At 41.6% G+C, this 13931-nt stretch overlaps 1 protein-coding gene across 1 annotated transcript in view; it reads left to right on the top strand.

The window, feature by feature from the left end:
* SLC36A4 (solute carrier family 36 member 4) overlaps positions 1-13931 on the top strand; it is a 911610-nt gene that overhangs the window by 228174 nt on the left and 669505 nt on the right. The window lies entirely within an intron of this gene.

The raw sequence follows: 13931 nt of genomic DNA, 5'->3' as shown, positions 1-13931 counted from the left end.
GTGAACTCCCCATAGTTGTTAGCTTCTGGTGACAAAATTCGGCTTCATTATTGTTCAGCTTCAGTTTCATCCTCTAGACATGGCTCAAATCGTACTCTTGGCACTTGTTTTGCTCTCATCTGAGGGGCACAGCACTTACTATCTGCTGACTAGTATGCAGTTTCCATAACATATTAGTGCCTGTAAATATTCAACTGTAGCATAAGGAGCATAACTGGTAGAAAAGTTCAAACTTTTTCTGCAGTTTTATTTCACAAGTGCATTGACAGCTCGTGAGTGCTCTAGGGTGCTACCTAGTAATTATGTAATGGAAAATTGCATAGAAGTTGGTAGTTAAGATCTTCTGTATGTCTATTATGAGAGCGAAATATATTTGAGAAGTAGTTTGTCATATGATTTATCGAAAGTGCAACTGGTGTGAGCAGTAAATGATGCAAAATGGAGATTCCAGAAATTACTTGGAGACCAACGATAATAAAGTGATAAATGTGGAAATTTAAATGACCAAAATGTAACCTAAAGATAAGGTATATAAATGAAAATTGTGTAAACCTCAAACAAAAAAGATCTGTAGCCCGTTACACTCCTCAAGTCGCATTTGATAAGCACTGTTTTGGAGTCTCGTCCCTAAGCTGAAGCCCAATTTTGTGTTCTCTGCCACATGACTGTGACACACCTGGAAGATATTCCCTTGCAGGAGCTGAGTGTAGGGGGGTTGCAGAAAAAATTCTGAGAGGGAGAGCAATCCCTAGGGTGCGGAGGGGGTGGCGGGGTTAACAAATTACTTAACCAAAGTTGAAACCTCTAACTGACAAAGGAATTTGGGAATGGAAATCAGTAATCACAATTTAGGAGAGAAAGGGAAGAGATCAAGATGAGATTTAACACAACTCCTCTCTGAACTCCTTAAGTACCTCTCGGGAATAAAAAAAATCCCTAGCTTACGCGATAGAGAATTTTCAGGGCATTATTAATGCCCCGGAGGCAATGATTATGCTGCCGTTCTGCGCTTTATTTTAAACAGCAGCCATATGAAAATCACATTCACAGTTTAAGGAACTACATTTCCAATGAACACCATAGCAGGTAGGGAAAAAGAAACTACCAACAATGTCCAGCCAATAGCAATCCGGCATGCCAGCATGTAGTACTTCGTCTGTCTCCTATCCCTCTTTCTTCGTGTGATAATAAGCATGTCATCCTGTTTTGTTACTCCTTTTTCAAAAAGTTGTTACCTAAGATGGCAAAAGATGTATTAACTGAGGAAGTAAATATTCGTCAGTATGTCTTATTCATGAGCAAGGACCATACCATGGTACAATTGCATTGAGCTCTTGTATGGTGCATAACGTGGATAACCATCATCGAGTTAAAATGAAAAAGAACAACTATACCAAAATACTCACTCATAACAAAGTCCCTTCTAATGAGCAGGAATTATCTGATCAGTGGGTGGAAGTAGTAGATCTCCGGTCTGTGGGTGGGATAATACTCGGACTGTGTCCTTTATAGAATTGAAAATTCTCCGTCACGTAAGCTAAGAATTTTTTATTCTATGTCCGGACCGGAGGCTGGGATTCCGCTAGCTGAAAGCTTACTCATCACCAGGGAAAACAAGGTATATAAATACAATTTTGAAAACTACTATAAAAACATATATGTATTCTGGTACACTGCTCAAGCACTCAGTTTAGGAGTCTCGTCCCATAAGCTGAAGTCCAATGTTGGATTGTCTGCCACACGATGGTGACACACCTGGAAGATATAACCGTCTTGAAGTAAACCTCTTGAAAGTTGAATCAGAGGACCAGTCGGCTGCAGTGACTATATTCTCCGGCTGTGCACCGCACTTGAATGCCTTTGATGCCTTGACACCTCTCACTGAATGCCCGCCAAGCATACAGGTATCAATGCCAGCTTCTTGCATCACCCATCTGACCCGTTGGCAATAGTCGGGGAGGATACCACCTTCTTCAGAGAAAGGAGGAGCTGTCTCTCCCCCGGAGGTCTGAGTTCTTCCGTCGAGACTCATTCGCCTTAATGCATTGAACCACACAAAATTTTCGGTTCTCATTAAAAGTAGGGTAAGATACCACCTTAGAAGTGGTACTTGAGTGTCTGGAAAAGTGAAAGGTAACTCCATTCGGGTAAAAGCTCTATATGTAATGTCCTGAGCTCTGATATCCAAGACTCTTCCACAGGAAATTAGGCAGAGTAGTATGGCCAACTTGCCTGAAAAGTTGGCCATGCTACTTCTTCCTGAACAGATACTTGTTGCTTTGCCTTGCTGTGAAGGAGTTTAAGACTCTGTTAACATCCCATAGGGACATGTACCACAGTTCTGGTAGAACCAACAGCTGGATACCTCTCCTTAGTCTGCACACTAGAGGATGCTCCCCAGGGGGAGGCACTGATGGAGCGAGATAGAAAACAAAATTTTGTTTAATCTCGTTAAGTCACATTTCCATAACATGAATAATAATATTAATGATTTGTGATATGTCGTGCTAATACAACTTAGATTAAACTTTACACATGGGGGGACTAACATGTGTGCTCATAAACGTGCATAATTGTTGCATCTTTTTGTTCGTGCAAAATAATAAAATAATTTATTGTTTTCGTTTTTGTCATTACTAACTGCTGCAAACTTAAAAGAAGCATGTGCTTGTTTTGCTTTTCCTTGTCTGTGTGATGTCATTTCTACTATTCTAGGTGCATTTAAGTCTCATGAAATAACGGAGACTGGTAGATATAAACGCTGCTTTATTTGTTTGCAATGGCTAGGTAACATTTTGATTAATCGGGTGGGTTAATTAATTAGTAAATCTTGGGGTGGATACAGAATCTACATTATTTCTTACATTAATACTTTTCTTGTGTTTGTTTTATACTAGAAATCATAAGTTGCCTGCTTTTGGGCCTAGTCAATTGAGTCGCAGAAAAGAGCTGACTTGTAATTCTGCAAAAGTCACGAGACGCCCATTCTGAAATAAATTATTCGTCAAAAGCTGCGTTCACAAAGCAAAAACTAATGTGCTGTCATCATTCTGTCGGACATGGCCAAGGTCGAACAAGAACATTTTGTCAGTCCTTAACTTGGCATCCGCGGAAGTCAATTGAAAGTCAATGGACGCTGCGAGAATGACTTAATACATTTGTTGCAAACTCAGGAAGCTCCTGGTTGCACTCGGAAGGGACAATGGTCTCTAAGAAATATGACTTTATGGAAGTTTTGAAAAGTGGGTGACATGTCACTTGTCACTCTCAGCCAATGGGACGTCGAAGATTTCTGAAAACTTTCCTTTGCGTAGTTTAGTTAGCATAGAAAGGTATAAAAAGTCATGCCCCTAGGGATGGGCTGGCTGCTGCTTTCTGACTTTCCGATGAGGGTGAAATGCTGACGGACTTTGCGTGGAGCACGTAAGAATCCTCAAAGAACTTTACTTTTAATTCTATCTATTTAGCTCAGTTAGGGAATTAGGTTTTAGAAATGCTAAACTTTATATATTCACTTTAAATTTGATTTACTTACTTAAATTGTATTTTCTCATATTTCTTTACAATCATGCTTGCTTTATGGCAAATAAAATTCATTTATAAAACTATCAACTTATATACCATAATTTAGTAAATAAAATCTTACTTTTGACAAACAAGCTGGTCTTGGTTATTCAGGAGTGTAGGTTACTATTAGCTAGATCACGTCGCCAATGGTGGTCGTTTAAATGGTCAAGTTTTATTCTAATGACAATATTCTTTCAGCAGATGTATAAAATGTATATAGTTTGTAGATAATGTGTATATAGATTTAATCTGACCACCTGATTCAGTAGGCCCAAAATATGTCAGGTTTATAAATGGGTCCATATTTAGTATAGAATTTTGTTTATAGGTTATGAAGTTGGGTAGCGTTATGTTCGAGGCATATGGGCTGCAGATGGTACATTTATGAATAGATCGCCATCTGGTGTTGGGCTCGGATGATTGCACTTTGTTTTTCTTCTGGAGAAGTCTTTGTCGTCATAGGTGACTCCTCCTCTCGGTGTTAGTGCGCATGGGCATCGGCTCCATCCTTAGATTGTTTTTTTCCGCCATCGGGTTCGGATGAGGATCGAAGCGCTCCGGACCGACTTCAACAAAGAAGGTTATAACCGGCGCGTATTCCTTTCCAAATCGACGGTATCGTTATCGAACGCGACTTCACTCCATACCGACGCGATTCGAAGGACGACGACTACGAGAAACTCGACGTAGTCCAGCCCGGGGTCCATGGAAAGGACTCCATTCAAAAAATGTCCAACGTGTGGTGCTAAGTTCCCACACAAGGACCTACACGAAGTGTGCAACCTCTGCTTGTCCCCTGAACACGAATCCAGGGACTGTGAGGCCTGTGCAGCGTTCTCGTCAAAGTCGACGATTAGAAACCGTCGAGCCCGAAGACACGAGGTATCGAGAATGCAGTCACAAGCAATCCCGGAGCTGTTCGAGGACCAGCAACCAGAAGAGGAGGAAGAAGAGGCCGACGAGGCGGGGTCAGAAGCGGACGAGTCCGACGTCGAGGAATTCGACGTCCAACAAACCGTGAGTGACGACGTCCCTTACCGAAAAACAGACCCCGCACGGTGTCGACCCCGCCCTCGAGCCCGGTCAGACAACCGAAAAAAGTTTCCAACGCCCCGCCTTCGAGCCCGGCAACGAAACAGAAACCGAAACACTCGGTCCCCCATCATAGTGGTTCCGGTTCCGATAAACCAACCACATCGACACCGAAGCACCAAGTCAAGGAAAGCTCGAAGTCGAAGCAGTCCATGTCGACACCGAAGCACGCTTCGGCGCCGAAAACACCCTCGACACCGGGGACATCTTCGATACCGAAGAAGTCGGACCCGAACAAAACTTCGGCACCGAAAATACAAATGGACATTTCAAAGAAAAGACACCTTTCGGAACCGAAAACTGCGGTACCGACACAGGAACACGGAACGGATCCTAAACAAAAGACTTTGTTTATTGACCCAAAGACTGGCAAGGTAGTCACAGAGCTACCTAAAAAGAGGAAACATGAACATTTGGACGACAAGGCTCATCCAAAGAAGAGAACAATGGGGACGAATACAACTCCTCCCCCTTCTCCCAAACCTCACACACCATCTCCGCCTATTCCTCACAATAGGCCAGATATTCCTCCCACACGTCCATCTACACCTACAACAGATGGAGAAAGTGACACAGGGGAGGGGGGACACCCTGGGGATGATGAGGACACAATCCCAGAGGAGGCAGACCCATGGGAGGAGTATAATGTGGGATCAGGTAATGATACCGACCTTGAGTCATATCCCTCAAAACCTTCACCTCCTGATGACAATACTGGGTTTGCACAACTCATTACTAGAGCAGCAACATTTCATAAGGTAGACCTACATACAGAACCTCTAGTACAGGACTTCTTATTAGAGACACTACCTACTGCACAAAGAACATCAGGAACACTACCAATGCTAAAAGGCCTTCTCAGTCATACATCAGAGATATTCAAAGACCCAGTGAGGGCTAGGGTATTGAACCCAAGAATTGATAAAAAATATAGGGCAGCTCCAAAAGACCCAATATACATTAAGGGACAAATTCCTCTAGACTCACTAGTGGTCACAAACGCTCGCAAGAGAGCAAACTCTTTATCTACGGGAGAAGCGCCACCTCCTGACAAGGAGTCTAAACTAATAGATGCCTCTGGCAAGAGAGTAGCATCTCAAGCGGCAAACAGTTGGCGCATAGCTAATACGCAAGCACTACTTGCAAGGTATGACAGAGCGCATTATGATGAGTTAGAAACACTCATCAAACATCTCCCTAAAGAACATCAAAAGAGAGCTGATCAACTTATACAAGAAGGGAAGTTAATTACTAACACTTCAATAAAGTGCGCCCTAGACGCGGCAGAAACTGCGGCAAGGTCGACAAATACAAGCATCATGCTAAGGAGACATGCATGGCTCAGAGTGTCAGGATTCAAACAAGAGGTACAAACCTCGTTACTTAATCAACCTTTTGATGGGAAAACACTTTTTGGCACAGGGACAGATGAGGCCCTAGAAAAAATGAAAAAGGATACAGAAACGGCTAAATCAATGGGAGCATTGCAGCAGCCGACACAAAGAGGTTCCTTTCGTAGATCCACCTATAGAGGAGGATCCAAAAGTACAGGTACAAACCAACAGCAAACCTCTTTTACACCTACATCACCCAGAGGTAATTCTAGAGGTGGATACAGGGGTAACAACAACAAGGGTAGAGGTCGCGGAAACAACAACAACCGCAACTCTCCAACCCCAAAACAGTGACTTCATAGAGCTTCCCCCAGACCATATAACACCGGTAGGGGGACGCCTATCACAGTTCCTACCTGTCTGGGAAAACATCACATCAGACAAGTGGGTAAGACAAATTATCCAACATGGTTATTGCCTAGAACTCACAGCTACCCCACCAAACATCCCCCCCAAACAGCGTCCAATGAAACAAGATCACCTGACACTGTTAAAACAGGAAGTAATATCACTGCTAGAAAAGCATGCCATAGAGAAGGTTCCACAGCACCAACAGGGAACAGGAGTATACTCACTATACTTCCTAATCCCCAAAAAGGACGGGTCTCTAAGGCCAATACTGGACCTAAGACCTCTCAACGCATACATAAATTCGGAACATTTCCACATGGTCACGCTCCAACAAGTACTTCCTTTACTGAAGAAAGGGGACTTTCTTTCTACACTGGATCTAAAAGACGCTTACTTTCATATCCCTATTCACAAAGCCCACAGGAAATACCTCAGGTTTGTGGTAGAAGGACAACATTATCAGTTCAAAGTCCTCCCATTTGGTGTCACGACGGCACCAAGAGTGTTCACAAAATGCCTGGCAGTGGTAGCAGCTCACCTAAGAAGACAACAAATTCATGTCTTCCCATACTTGGACGACTGGCTAATAAAAGCCAGGTCGCAAGAGGAGTGTCTGCAACACACACAAAAGACAATTCAGCTACTACACCAGCTAGGGTTCACGGTGAACTACACAAAGTCACACCTACAACCAAACAAAGTTCAACAATATCTGGGGGCTACCATAGACACAGAAAAAGCCAAAGTGTACCCCAACCCAATAAGAGTCCAAGCAATGCTTACAATCATTCAGAGATTTCAGCCACAACACTCACTAACAGCAAGAGTGTTCATGCAGCTACTAGGCATGATGTCATCCTGCATACTGCTAATACCATATGCAAAACTACAAATGCGTCCGCTACAAGAATGCTTAGCGACACAGTGGAATCAGGCTCAAGGACAGATTACGGATCTGGTGTTGGTAGACGACCGCACACACCGCTCTCTGAAGTGGTGGAACAGAACAAACATTACCAAGGGGCGGTCGTTCCTAGAGCCAATTCCACAGGTGACAATAACAGCAGACGCATCGCTCACCGGATGGGGAGCACATATGGACAAATACACAGTACAAGGAAGGTGGAGTGTGCAGGAAAAAACACTGCACATCAACTATCTAGAACTACTGGCAGTGTTTCTAGCATTGAAAGCCTTTCAGATACATGTTATCCACAAAGCAGTCCTGATCAGAACAGACAACATGACAGCAATGTATTATATTCAAAAACAGGGGGGGACGCACTCTCTCCAATTATCCAGACTGGCACAGGAGATTTGGAGATGGGCCATTCCTCAAAACATCTATCTGTTAGCCGAACACCTACCAGGAGTTCAAAACCAGATAGCAGACATCTTAAGCAGACAGTCGGAACAAATACACGAATGGGAACTGCACCAACAAATACTGCAGCCATTCTTCCAAAGATGGGGACAACCAGAGATAGACCTATTTGCCACTCATCAGAACGCAAAATGCCAAAGCTTCGCGTCCAGGTACCCACATCACCTGTCGCAGGGCAATGCGTTATGGATAAATTGGTCCAACAAATTTGCATACGCTTTTCCCCCTCTCCCACTAATCCCATTAGTGGTCAGGAAACTGCAACAACATTCAATGACCATGATACTAGTAGCACCCACGTGGGCAAGACAGCCGTGGTTCACCACGCTCCTGCAACTCTCACAAGTGCCACATCAAAAGCTACGAATTCTACCCATGCACCTTACACAGAACCATGGAGAGATAATGCACCCAGATCCAACTCAATTGAACTTAGCGATCTGGCTCCTGAAATCCTAGAATTTGGGTACTTAGATCTCCCCCCAAATTGCATGGAAATAATTAAACAAGCGAGACGTCCAACCACCAGAGCATGCTATGCAGCTAAGTGGAAGAGGTTTGCTATACACTGCACTAATAACAATATCAACCCTCTAGACGTATCAACAAGGGAGATTATTTGCTACTTGTTACACTTACAGCAATGTAATCTAGCGTACACATCTATCAGAGTACATCTAGCAGCTATAGCAGCATACCTACAAAACAGGCAGCGCATATCACTGTTCAGAGTACCAGCGATAAAAGCATTCATGGAAGGTCTTAAAAGAGTCATTCCACCAAGATTACCACCTGCCCCAGTCTGGAACCTCAACGTAGTACTCACCAGACTAACCTATGCATAGGTGCGAAATACAATTCCTTACATGGAAGGTGGCATTCCTTATAGCCATTACCTCACTCAGAAGAGTAAGCGAGTTACAGGCATTAACAATACAAGAACCATTCCTACAGATACACCAGAATAAAGTGGTTCTTAGAACAAACCCAAAGTTCTTGCCTAAAGTAATTTCAGCATTCCACATCAATCAGCCAGTGGAATTACCAGTCTTCTTTCCAAAGCCACAGACGGTGGCAGAAAGGGCTCTACATACACTAGATGTTAAAAGAGCCATTTCATACTACATAGAAAGAACACAAGGTTTCAGGAAAACTAAACAACTATTTGTAGCATTTTCCCCAACACATAAGGGCAATCCTATCTCTAAAGCAGGCATCGCAAGATGGATTGTAAGATGCATACAAATATGTTACATTAAAGCAAAGAGAACATTAACTGTTCCTCCTAGAGCTCATTCCACAAGAAAACTAGGAGCATCTATGGCATTCTTAGGGAACATTCCCCTAGATGACATATGTAGAGCAGCAACTTGGTCTACACCACATACATTCACAAAGCACTACTGTGTTGATGTACAGGCTGCACAACAAGCCAGAGTGGGCCAAGCTGTATTAAAAACTCTATTTCAGACAGTTGCGACAGACACTGGTGACCACCGCTAGGGAGGTAACTGCTGTACAATCTATTCATAAATGTACCATCTGCAGCCCATATGCCTCGAACGGAATATGCTACTTACCAGTATGCATCTGTTCTTGGCATAGAGGGCTGCAGAGTGGTACATGCCCTCCCTGCCTCCCCGGAAACCTGTGTCTGTCCCAACATTATCTTATTTAGATACATTTACATGGGCATATCTTTATGTACTACACTACACTACTCCATCTAACCCTACTATGGCAAAACAATCTAAGGATGGAGCCGATGCCCATGCGCACTAACACCGAGAGGAGGAGTCACCTATGACGACAAAGACTTCTCCAGAAGAAAAACAAAGTGCAATCATCCGAGCCCAACACCAGATGGCGATCTATTCATAAATGTACCACTCTGCAGCCCTCTATGCCAAGAACAGATGCATACTGGTAAGTAGCATATTCCTTATGATATATTTTCTATAGGCCGCTGGATCAATTCTCTGGTAGCAGAAATTGATGGTTGCTAAAGGTAACCAAGGTAATATGTTGGTTGCTAAGGGTTACTAAAGTGTTATGGTATGGAAATAGGATCGATGTTTTAACACGTTAAGTTCGTTTTTCGTGCTATCTGTAAGCTATACCGGTATAGATTGTGTGGCGAGAAATTAGTCACGCAAGCCATCTGTTCTGTTTGTAGTGATATCGCCGAGTATCACAAGAGGTATCGCCGTGCACCATAGTGTTGTCGCCGAGCAGCACAGTTTTAGGGCTAGGTCTGAATCTTGTAAAGTGAGGGTTTTCTAAGAAATTAAAGCAGCATGAGAATAGGGACAAAGCGCCTTCCATAAAACTCACTGTAATGAGAGTATTAGTTATATCCGAGCTTGAGTGAAGGGTAAATTAACGGCGGTGCATGATTATCTATAAACAGGTTAGAGTCCTGTACGGGTACATGTTTCATATCTATAAACAGGTGAGAGCCCTGTACGGATAACGTCGTTGTTTTGCTAACGGTGCATGATTTCTATAAACAGGTGAGAGTCCTGTACGGATTTCATGCGTGTTTGAAATTAGGGAAATTTCAGTGTGAAAGTGCGAGTTTGAATTGTATTTTATGATTCAAGTGGAACTCTTAGAACTTTCACTTCGCGGTGGGTTCAGAGCAAAGCGAGTTCATAATTATACGTGTTAGAAGGGTGGGGTAAGGTTACTCTACTGACAATTGAATATTATCCTTAGTGTGAATAGCGCCGTCTATTCCGAAGTGTGGATACTTGAATGTATGTAAACTATCCTAAATAGTGAAACGAACAGATGTTGTCTTTATAGTCATTGTTAAGAATTAATTTACACTGAAAAGTGTCCTTAAAATGGCGCTGTGAAAAGATTTTGTGAAGGAGGGGTAAGCGCCAGGAGTGAGAAACGAGAAACCGCAGCTGCTGTGTACGTCACAGAACCGCGCTGGGATTGGGTGACCTACGTCACAAGCTATATTCTGATTGGCTCTTGAGTCTCTGACGGCCTGTGAGCTGATTGGTCCTTCGGAAAAACTCCAAATTTATTGGTTGAGCAGAAAAGTGACGTAGCTCAACTGTCATTGGCTTGTTGGTGTGTTTCGCGCACGGATTGGTTGTTTTGCGGAACATCCCGGAAATATTTTACGAAAGATTTTGTGAATTAGATTTAACTCTTAAAAATGAGTTATCATTTTAAACATGTTGAGAAAAAGCCAACATTATTTCAGAAATTTAAGAATTTATTTTCACCTGACAAGAAAATCGAAACGCGAGGTGGTAAACTACTTCATAAGTATAAAACACCTGCAGCGTATATGGAAGGTGAATATGGATATCATACTGTCTTATGGTTCGATAGTTGGAAACGATATACTAAGAACGACGGTGTTTTAACTTGGCCTGATGATGGTTCATTTAATGTAAAGGTTTTAAGAAATTTACGAGAGAAAATGAATGCTCTTGTTCCAAAACCGAGACCAACTCAATTTGAAGCTTTAGTTGAGTGGGAAGACGAGATGTATCAGTTACAAAGAGAAGCTAGTGGAATTAAAAGACCTTCTAAAAATCCATCTTGGAAAAGAGAAACTCATGAAGATAGATTGCGAATGTGGAGACAGGGAAACATGAGTGAAGGATTGTATTTAATTCATGAAATGGTAATGGGTTCTCCTACAGGAAAATCTATGGAAAGTGAATCTGAGGATGCAGTTATGGAAGAAATATATACAACTGCTAGAAAGAATCAGCCTTTGAGACCTCCTAGATCTTGGTCTACTCCGGTGGTTTCTACTGAAACTTCACAGAGTGCACCTCCAATTAATGAAGCTCCTAAACTTTATCCAAATAATTGTGAAAACATTGAAACTCCTAGAAGACCAGAATTCGAGAATGCTCGAAATGAAGGTAGACATTTTACAATGGCTCCAAGAGCAGGAGAACCTCCAAAAGATTATACAAGAGAGGCAAGAAATGTTGAAGATGTTGATTATAATGAATATATAAGATCAAAGGAAGAATTAATAAAAAGAATGACAAAAGGCATGGAAGCCGTGACAGTTCCAGTAACAATTGGTCCTGTTCAGCCCGTATTTGATCAAAGAGAAACAAACAAAACTGGATTAACTATTCCTTTAAATACAGAAATTCAAAAGGCTGCTGAAAAATTTTATTCAGATTTATCTGAAATAAACACTTCTAAATCGAGAATGCCTGATTTAACCTTTAATGAGGATTTATCTCCAAAAACACCAATGGGTGCTATATCAGATATAGGGAGTCCTGAAGTCAGGGTAACCACACCAAAACTTGATGTGGCCAAATTAAAAGCGAATATCGAAGAATTAATAATTGGAACAATTGGTCCAGATAGTTTAAATTACTATCGAGATGATGAACTACTGTTCATTTGCAAAAGCATTCAGTGGAAAACGAAAAACAAATATGATCAACTAGAGGATCTAGCAGCAGAACTTGAAATCGATGTGAGTAAACAAAAGAATTTTGCAAAGCATTACAGATTAGATTTTTCAGAAAGTGACATTGAGAGTTTGAACTCAATGGGAAGAATAGTTCATATTAAAGATTTGATTGTCTATATCAAAAAGCTAGGAGAACTGAATAAATGGAGAGTAAAATGGACGAAAAAGAAGGAAGATGAAAGATTGGAAAAATTGTCAAAACAATTTCCAATGAGAGAAATTGCAGGTGGAGGATATGTTCATGTCCCTTGGTCGAGACAGGACATTCTGTTATTTACAAATGACTTTCCAAAATTGAGGGAAAAACCAGTTGAGTGGTACAGGCAAGTCGATAGATTTATCAAAGTGTCAAAAGTTCTGTGGATTGATTTAGATGGATTTTTTGACATTGTTGCTCCATCTGATCTTTGGACAGAATGTAAAATATCGATTAGTTGGCCAAAAACAGAACCTGAGCGAATCAAAGAAACAGGTGCTCCAAATCCACTTGTAATGGATTTCTATGAAAAAGTAATTGTTTGGATGAAAAACAAAATTCCACCCAAAGAAGTTGATTGGGTTAAAATAGAAAGAACAGAACAGGAAACAAAAGAATCAGTTCATTCTTTTTATGAAAGACTACTGTTAATCTTTAAACAATACAGTGGTTATGAAAAATTAGATGAAAAAGACATGAGCCATTTTGTCTATAGATTTGTTTATGGACTAAAACCTGAAATTGGAGAAATGATCAGAAATAGTATTGTCGGATGGCAATCACTATCTGTAGATGATATTCTAAGAAAATCAAAGTATTGCAGTGATGAAATAGAAGTAAAACAGAAGAAGCTGAAGGAGAAAGCCATGTGGGCTCAGGTAAAGGTGGCTGAGCAACAGATTGCCAGCATGGGAAATAAGAACACTAATTTTGTTCAAACTGGAAATACAAACCAGATACAAGGAAAGTTTAAAGGTAATAATTTCCCAAAGAAATTTAGCCCAAAGATTGAGGAGTTAAAGCAAAGATTACCTTGTTTTAATTGTGGCGAAATTGGACATTGGAGAGACGAGTGTCCTCATCCTCCTAAAAACTTAAAGAATCCCTTATTGAATCCACAGATGCAGAATGGTGTTGACCTGCAGCGACAGCTACAGATGCAACAGGGGTTAAACGAATTTAATATTCAGCGACAGTTACAGCAACAGCAACAACAACAGGTGAATAATCGTCAAGACCAATTGCCACAACCACCTTTTCCGAATTGTGGGGGAGTTCAAAAATATAATCCAAACGTGGGATTTCAGGGAAGTGAACAGGTAATAAAACCACAAAAACAGCAAAAGCAGCAAAGGGTTCAAATGCAAAATGCTTCACAACAATTCTTATTAACAGAAAGTCAAGACAGCGATTCTGATGATTATTGCTGACGGTGCCCGAGAGAGGAGGAAGAGTGTGTCGTTGGAGCCACTCTTGAGGTTGACCAGTCTGGTCCTTTTGTAAACGGGAAAGTTAATGATGTAGACATCACTTTTCTAGTGGACACTGGTGCTACCCGTTCTACTGTTAGATCAGTGGAAATTGAAAACCTACCTCTCTCTGGGGATACCATCCAAGTTGTCGGAGTAAGTAATCAACAAATTAAAACTGACTTAACTGATCCAGTACCAGTTGAAATTGGAAACTACAGAG

Source organism: Lissotriton helveticus, chromosome 8 (genome assembly GCF_964261635.1).
Source record: "Lissotriton helveticus chromosome 8, aLisHel1.1, whole genome shotgun sequence".
NCBI lineage: Eukaryota > Metazoa > Chordata > Amphibia > Caudata > Salamandridae > Lissotriton > Lissotriton helveticus.
This window is presented reverse-complemented; position numbering and strand designations above follow the sequence as displayed.